Source organism: Bufo bufo, chromosome 1, assembly GCF_905171765.1.
Source record: "Bufo bufo chromosome 1, aBufBuf1.1, whole genome shotgun sequence".
In the NCBI taxonomy this organism is placed as follows: Eukaryota; Metazoa; Chordata; class Amphibia; order Anura; family Bufonidae; genus Bufo; species Bufo bufo.
This window is the reverse complement of record NC_053389.1, coordinates 220,623,203-220,632,069: the sequence shown is the minus strand read 5'-3', so window position 1 is coordinate 220,632,069 and position 8,867 is coordinate 220,623,203.

Sequence of the window (8,867 nt, the reverse complement as noted above, 5' to 3'; positions counted from 1 at the left end):
AAATAATAATACAAATAAACTTGCAATGAGTAAAGCATAATCAACGGCATTTACAAAAAGACTCCCATGTCGATCTTTTCATTGAGTCCCAACGGACCCATTGCGCCTGCGCGCAATATCCACTTACTCTCTCTCCTTAGTAGTTCTTTATGTCTATCTCCCCCCTGTGGTAGGCTGCATATTACCTCAATGCCTGCAAAACTTTGTGTTTGATCGCTCCCTCCATGTTCCTGTCTTATATGTTCAATGAGACGTGGGCAACCCTTGCTACTGGAAAGTGAATTGATATGTTCCCTAATCCTTTCTTGGAGACATCTAATTGTTTTCCCTATATAAAACCTGCCGCATATACATTTTAGCAAGTAGACAACGTATTTACTTTTGCAGGTTATAAGGGTGTTAACCCTATGCTGGATCCCTGCGAAGTTTAGGGTGTCCCATTGCGGGTTCAGTTTACAACATGAGCAATGGCCACACCTGCGGTTACCCTTGGGGCCCCAACTCTGTAGCCATGTCTCAGGTTTTTTTCCTGAAATCTACTGCGGACCAATCTGTCCTTTAGAATGTGGCATTTTCTAAATGCAACAATGGGTGCAATATTTTTTATCCCTGTCAAGGATTCATCTCTTTGTAGTATGCCCCAATTTTCTTTTATAACCTTTTTGATCTGATAGGCCATTGGTCCATACTTGAAGGAAAACACAAAGGGGTCTAATCTGGAGTTTTGTTTGTCCTCTTTTCCTTTATCAACAAGGGTCACTCTTGGAGGTTTTAATTGTCTTGGATGTGCAGCCTTTTTCATTGCATCATTGAGTAATTTTATGGGGTAACCCCTAGCCAGAAGCCTGTTCTTCAGGTCTAAAGCCTGTTTGTTGTAATCTTCCTCTAACTTGTTGATGCGTTTGAGTCTGACAAACTGTCCATAAGGCACAGCTTTTTTAACGCTGGGGGCATGATAGCTTGAGTAATGGAGTAGGGAGTTGGTGGCCGTGGGCTTGCGGTATCCCTTAGTCACCAACTCCCCTTGCCTCACTGAAATGGCCACATCCAAGAATTCGAGGTGTAAGCCTCCGAATTTGTGTGTGAATAGCATATTCATGTCATTGGATGTATTAAGATGCTGTACAAATCGCGTGAAATCAACTTCTGTACCTGTCCATACTATGAACACATCATCGATATACCTTAAATAGGTGTGTATGAAAGGTAGGAAGGGATTTGAAAGCGCATAAATATATTTGTCCTCGAAATTAGCTAAATACAGATTAGCAAAGGTGCATGCGACTGGTGTGCCCATTGCTGTGCCAAACTTCTGCCTGTACCAGGTATCCCCGAATCTAAAGGCATTATTTTTAAGGATGAATTCCAATGCATCATGGATGAAGTTGGAGAATACCACACTTTTGCCAGTGTTGGCCAAGTTGTCTGTCACCACTTTAATGCCTTTATCTTGGGGGATACGTGTGTACAGGTTTTCAACATCAAGTGACACTAGTTTGAAGTTCTCCTGACACTGTATAGCATCCAGTGCCAGCAAGAGGTCCGATGTGTCTTTTAAGTATGAAGGGGCAAACCTAACCATAGGTCTGAGCAGCCAGTCGACATAAAGGGATAGGGGTTCAGTCACTGACCCGACCCCAGAAACTATAGGTCTGCCAGGGGGTTGGGTCAGTGACTTATGTATTTTGGGTACGAAGTACTATGAGGGTTTTAAGGGAAATAATGGTAACAGTTTTTCTGTAGTCTTTCGCGACAGTAGATTAAGCTCGGAGTATCTATGGAGTAATCTCCGTAACAGGCCCTGCATATGATATGTAGGATCTGCCTGTAATATTTCATATACTTCTTTGTTATGAAGCTGTCGATGAGCCTCTGCCACGTAATACTCCTTGGTCATTAGGCCCACATTACCTCCCTTGTCTGCCGGCTTTATGACCATGTCGTCATGGGTTTGTAACCATTTCAGGGCCCTGATATCTAAATTTTTGTTTGCTACGGGGTACACTAGGGCTTTTACCCCCTCTAGCACCATCTTGCGCGCAGGCGCAATGGGTCCGTTGGGACTCAAAGAAAAGATCGACATGGGAGTCTTTTTGTAAATGCCGTTGATTATGCTTTACTCATAGCAAGTTTATTTGTATTATTATTTTAATGTAATATGTTTTTCACATAGTGATGTAGCCCCCCCCCCCTTCTGTGACGCACAGGTAGGCGCCAGGTGAGCGCAATGCCTGGGCGGTGCAGAGAGAAGCGCGTCATAGCAGGCTTTTAAAAGCAGGTGAATCTCATCGCTTGATTACAGGTCCGACGAAGCACCTAGGTGCAAAACGTCCGTCGCCTCGTCCTGCTGATGCACACATATATGCAAGTCTGCTCCCTACCTTTTACTATGTTGGAATAAAGTAACCACTCTGCAAGTACCGGTGAGTGACGCCCTCGTCTTCTATTATTCAAATCTATTTTAGAGATAATACAACCGGATCCGTTCAGAACTGATGCAGACGGTTGTATTATCAGAACGGATCCAGCGAAAAAACGCAGATGTGAAAGTAGCCTTAAGTGTATCCACATAAATCAAGTGCAGTGACCGAAAGATCACTTCTAAAAGGGCTAATATTGTGAATCACTGATAAAATGGTTAATACTCAGGTTCATTGGTCTAAAATGTTTACTGCGATGATAATCTATGCATTGTGAATTCCAAAAGGGAATGAAATAGTGAATTGGTTGGTTGCAAGTCCAGTTCCCTTGGCTTGTAGGGTAGAGAGGGTCTAGCAGGCAGATCTAGAGACCAGACCTGCTTTAGTGAGCACTGCCATGTAGGCCCACAGAGAAGGCTTATCCAGGAAAACACCCTTCCTGAGAGTGGAAAACTGTCAGAAAACAACCTTACTAAGGATTACCCTTTGGGAGAGAAAAGCATTGAATATTTACAGAAAGTTGAGAACCATTTTAAAAGCTGTGCTTGGACAGACAGCGAGGTAAATGCATGTTTATTTCAATGCACTTTACTACTTGTGGTAAGGGCTGATTGCTTCTGGTGTCCATCACACTTCTGAGACAGACTGGTCATCTGGGCCTAAGGACTGCACCCCTCAAACTAAGAACTGCAAAGAGTATATTGAGAGTGATTGTGTAACATCCCAGAGTTATGTTACAAAACACTTTTACCCCGCTACAACCTGTTAAGTGTATTTGTACTGTCATCTAATGTGATTTTAGCTAATATTCTCACAAATGTGCATTCTAAGCCTTGTAAAGTATATATTTCTATAATTTTCCATGTACACCAGCAGGTGGCAGCAATGTGTTTAGCAGGGACTTAGTTCAATTTAGTATTTCTAGACTGGAATAGTATATTCCAGTTTAGCTCCCCCCTCTTTGAGCAGAGTGGGCTCGCCCATGTCCTGCCTCATGGGGAGAGAAGGAAGTTGAAATAGTGTGCCAGCCACCCCTGCTAAGGGAAGGCTGTGCTGGTAGGAGCTCCTAGTTCTAGGGATCCAAGCCAGTATCTTGTCTCGGCTGAGACAAAAGATCATCATTCCCAGTCTGAGACTTTCAGCCTCAGCTGGTAGAAGCAAGAAGCCACCTCCAGAACTCCAGGAAGAACCATACCCTGTGAGCACAACTGTGAGTACCGTCCAGAGACCAGGAGAAGCCAAATTCCTCCTCAGCTAGTCAGTCCCCAATACAGCAGAAGATAGTAAGCGCAGAAGATATTAATTCCTGCCACATTACAGAGCCACAAGCAGATGACTTATCCTGCAAAGAGCTCCAGGCACATGATAGAAGCAGAAGATATAGATTCCTGCCACACATTGCCAATACCTGCTGGGACTTCAAACTAATGCTGTATCTCGCATGGATTAATGCTGCAACAAGTAAAGACCAGTTTGAACTTTATTCCAAGTCTGGATCTCAATTATTGCTGCAAATCCCTCAATTACTCCTACTAACAACACACTCATTTTATTGCAAGTGAGCCAGGATCCAGGAGTCCAGTCGTACCCAGGTAGGAGACACCGTTGACACTATTGCCATTACCACACAGAGACATTACACCACTCTGGCATTCCCAACCTGGAACGTGAGTTGCAACATCCTTAAAGGGCCCTGTGAAAGTACCCTGCGCACGCTGCAATTGGCATCACAAACAAAACTATAGACTTCTATACCCATATCCGGACCCATTGCATAATTGGGCGTCCGTGTAACCATACCACGATCCGGCTCTATTTCAATTGCACACCTGTGGTTAATTTGGAAAAAATGCATAGTGAATCTAAAGAGAGACTCAGGAGGACTACCAATATTGCCACCTCCTTTATACAGACTTTGGGAAAAGTCTAATCTGTGCAATACCTGAGAACTGTGCCTGCTGTTTGCATTTATACTTTGCCTCCCATCATCTGCTCTGTAAAGAAAGAGACTTTATTTCTTCTAAACAAACTGGGCCTGGTCATTGACTTCACCATTCATCAGCCGGCCCTTTATGTTTGCTCTCCGGCCTTGCACCAGGCTACTCATTTACCTAACACCAAGGGCACCCCAGCCACCACCAGGCAGGAGCCCCCAAAAGGTCCAGGGTGTGCCCGAGGGAAGAAAGCGTGCGCCCTACACTCACTGCACATGCGGCCCAGTGAGTGCTAGAGGAAGAGGGATTAGCCACCATGAAGACTACAGACACCCTCGATGCCATTGCCACCACTCCCATCCTCTCCAGTTCCTGCCACCATGCCTCCTCTGTAAGGGATGAACAATCTCTACTAAGCCTTTGAAAGAACATGACTTCCTGATAGTTACCCCTATCCTCGGCCTGTTTGAGAAGGACCCTAAAGAAATTGCTCCACAAGTAAACGTTATTTTAATAAAAAGTAGTCACTTTTGTAATTTAGTTTGTGTGGGGATTCGCTCTGGTAGGCAAATTAGCGGACGCAGTACACAGGCAAAAACAAAGTCTTTAATTTAAACAGTGCAGTGTTTATTCACACATAAACAAAATGACAGTTAACAGTCTTGGTGTTCATTCACACCATGGCAAGTACACAGAACAAAAAACATTCACCTTGTCAGCGGTTTTGTCAGCAGCAGTCCACAACAGGTTTTAGGGGCCTGCTTCCCAGCAATGCAGCTCTCAGCCCTTTAGCACGGCACACATCCTTAGATCTCAAAAAAACGGAGACTCCACAGCTTCCTTGTCAGATGGAGGATATTCCACACCAGCTGAGACTGCTAGCTGGGTTTTATATCCCTAACCAAATCCTGGCCTGGAACGTGGGTAACAGCCACCCACCCTGCACTTTGCCTGCTCCCAGTAAGAGCCGGCCCGGATCGGCTTTACAGCCACATTAAATAACCAATAGTGTCAGTCAGCACTAGCTGCCGCTGACACAGAAAAATACCGTCTCTTACCTCACCGAGGCCAGGAACCTCGGTGACACATATTTTCCGTCAATGACGGCTCCTTGCGCTTTCCTACATTTGTTACAATAATGCTCCAGTTGTGAGATATTCTCTTTACATCATCATAATGGCGCACCCTAGTGTTTAATCTGTATAGTAATGAGCACGTCCACCTACTGAGGTAGTTGCATATGCTCAGTTCCATCCTGCCTGCCTAAATAGAATCTAGCAGAGTAATTGGAGAAAGGAATGAGGAGAGCTCTGGATCCATGTGAGTTATATGGCTGGTTCTAGCTTTGTTAGAAAGGTATTGTCATGTACTATATGATGTCTGATCCTTTAAAGTGAGAACACTGAAAAAATAAGTGAGAGAGTTCGGAATAAGTCAGTTCTGGGGTGCTTATGGGTTTTTTAGTTTGTGACACTCAGAATTTGTCTTTCTGAACATTAAACATTCACAGTGTTTGCTGCTGATAACATGGCACAAGGAGGTCGGAGGTCGGCACGTGGCACTGCGTTTACTGAAGTGACAGATCAATACAAATCACTACAATGTTCCCAGAAGTGGAGATTCTGGGGGAAGGTTTATATAAGTTAAGACGAGGTTGCTTACAATTCTATAAAGAAGATCCTTGATCAGCTCATCACCCCTACTTCTGCAGTACCACAGTAGGACTACTGCAAAAGGTTAATTATTGCCAAAAAGTTAAAGGTGTTGTCTGTCCAACACCTATAATGCCCCCCCCCAAATGCCCAGCCCCCTCACACAGATTATACTTACCTTGCTCCCCGGCACCTGCATCTCTTCTGATGTCGGCACGGCTGCCGCTGCATCTACCCATTGCGCGGTGTTGGGGGGGGGGGAGCCAATAGCAAGCTGCGATGGGAACGAGCATTCCTAGCATCACCTGCAATGGTATGTTAAAAAAAGTGTAAAAAAGGGAAATAAAAACTTATTCCTATATCTGCACATTTATAATTGATTAAAGGGGTTATCCAATTTCTCAAAACCATCACACACAGTATCGCGGGTGACGCTATGGAGGTTCGTACTTGTCCCCGCCTGCCAATGGCTTCCCTACCCCCGACACCGGATGTTTTCATTTGTGTGCAGGGAGAAGCAGCAGTGGCAGTGCAGTGACCAAGAGCGTCACAGGAAGTGGGGTAAGTATATTACCGGTGAGGGGCCTGCCACATGTGGGGCGGGGAGGAGTTTGAGAAATTGGATAACCCCTTTAAAAATAAACATGTTTGGTATCACCACGTCCATAATCACCTGAACCCAGCCTGTTCGTTGCAAATACCCAGTCTATAGTGAACAAGATCGATGAGCTGAGACTGAGGATCTCATCTGATTGGATGAACACTTGCGCCTCATTTTTCACCGAAACCTGGCTAAATACTAACATCCCGGACGAGGCTATTGAACTTGCGGATCGGACTGTCTACCGAATGGATCGAACCGCTGAGTCCGGTAAGAATAAGGGAGGTGGAGTGTGTATTTATGTCAATAAGGCTTGGTGTACCTCCACAGTCATTGCTGAACAATATTGCTCTGCTGATTTAGAACTTATGACACTTAAATGCAGACCATTCTACTTACCGAGGGAATTCACAGTCGTGTATCTCACCGTAGTTTATATTCCTCCACAAGCTAATGTTAAGCTGGCACTGTCCAAATTGCATGATATTACGAACAGTCTGCAAAATATCCATCCAGATGGAGTGTTCATCTTAGCGGGTGATTTTAACCAAGCCAATCTCAAAACTGTGCTCCCCAAATTTTACCAGTTTGTTAAAGCGAACCTTTCACCTGCATTTCACTTAATAAACTATCACAAGTACCTTATAGATTTTAACGGAACGCCTAGCACCCCGACCGGGTACCTCCATCGATAGATGCTCCTATTGCTTCCAGAGGACTCCAAGCACTCCACTTGACACCGTCAGCACTGCAGACCCCACGAACCGCCGAAGCTTGGTGGAGGTCTCGCCGTCTCCTACCCACCCTGGACCTACGACAAGGCTCCAGGCTCCAGTGGGTGAACCTCTCCTAAATCCAGAGACAGGAACCAGGAGCAAGCTCTTACAAGAGCTTATACTCAGGGGAGTATTGTGATATAGCAATCCCCAAGAGTGTAGTTATTCCATCCCCCAAACATGAGCCAAGACTTCATGAAGGTATAAAACAGGAACACTTTGAGGGCTACCCGCCCGTATTTATGCAGGTCCCCATCTGTTGGACACGCCCCTAGTGGACCAGAAGGAAGACTGCGACACAGGACAGATATGCAGCAACTCAGGATACACAGACACAACACATCCCCACAATGCATCATGGTTTCCTCCCCTCTGCCCTGGAGACACCCGAGGAGTAATCCAATTATCTCTCAAGACAAAGGGAAATCGCCAATACACATGTGGGGACAACCGGACAGAAATCACCACCCAAACACACAATGTCACACCCCCACAGCAAACACAAACATTTAACAGATAGCTCAAGTCTGAGTGCATATCATTAGGTGAATGGCACTCAGAATACACAAATACAATACAATTAGCTATCTGGGTACCCTCACATAACAAAATACAATTGCACAGACAGATTTAAGCTGTGCGGCCGGTCTGTCTGCTCCTTTAAAGTTAGTATGGGCCATAATCATGAGGCAAGAGGCTGGTAAACAGGCCTCTCCAAAACCCAGTGGCGAGGTTGGTTTCGCCACACATCTCCCCCTCCCAGGGAAGACTAACCAGATACCTGACCTCACGGTCAGTACCTGAGTTAGTCTGGCAGTCCAACCACAACCCATTACTGGACCTGTTGAATTTTGGGGCATGGCTCTGTTTTGTATGTCCCCAGCTGTTGAGTGGGCATCTGCGACTCCTTGCTTCCTTGCGGTTCTCTAGCTTGGAGCTGGAGGTACTTGGTGGGCAGAGGGAGCAATTGTATTTTGTTATGTGAGGGTACCCAGATAGCTAATTGTATTGTATGGAATAACTACACTCTTGGGGATTGCTATATCACAATACTCCCCTGAGTATAAGCTCTTGTAAGAGCTTGCTCCTGGTTCCTGTCTCTGGATTTAGGAGAGGTTCACCCACTGGAGCCTGGAGCCTTGTCGTAGGTCCAGGGTGGGTAGGAGACGGCGAGACCTCCACCAAGCTTCGGCGGTTCGTGGGGTCTGCAGTGGTGACGGTGTCAAGTGGAGTGCTTGGAGTCCTCTGGAAGCACTAGGAGCATCTATCGACGGAGGTACCCGGTCGGGGTGCTAGGCGTCCCGTTACATTGGTGGCAAGCAGTGGGATGGCGTCCTAGTGTGAGGAGAAGCAGCTCGGAGACACCGTTCGTGGAGTATATTGAGGGCAACGCTAGTATCCGTACAGCGCCCCTGGCTACAGCAATATGGATGCCGTTGGTTCCTGCACAGCATTCCATGAGGAAGATCACCCGGATTACAGGG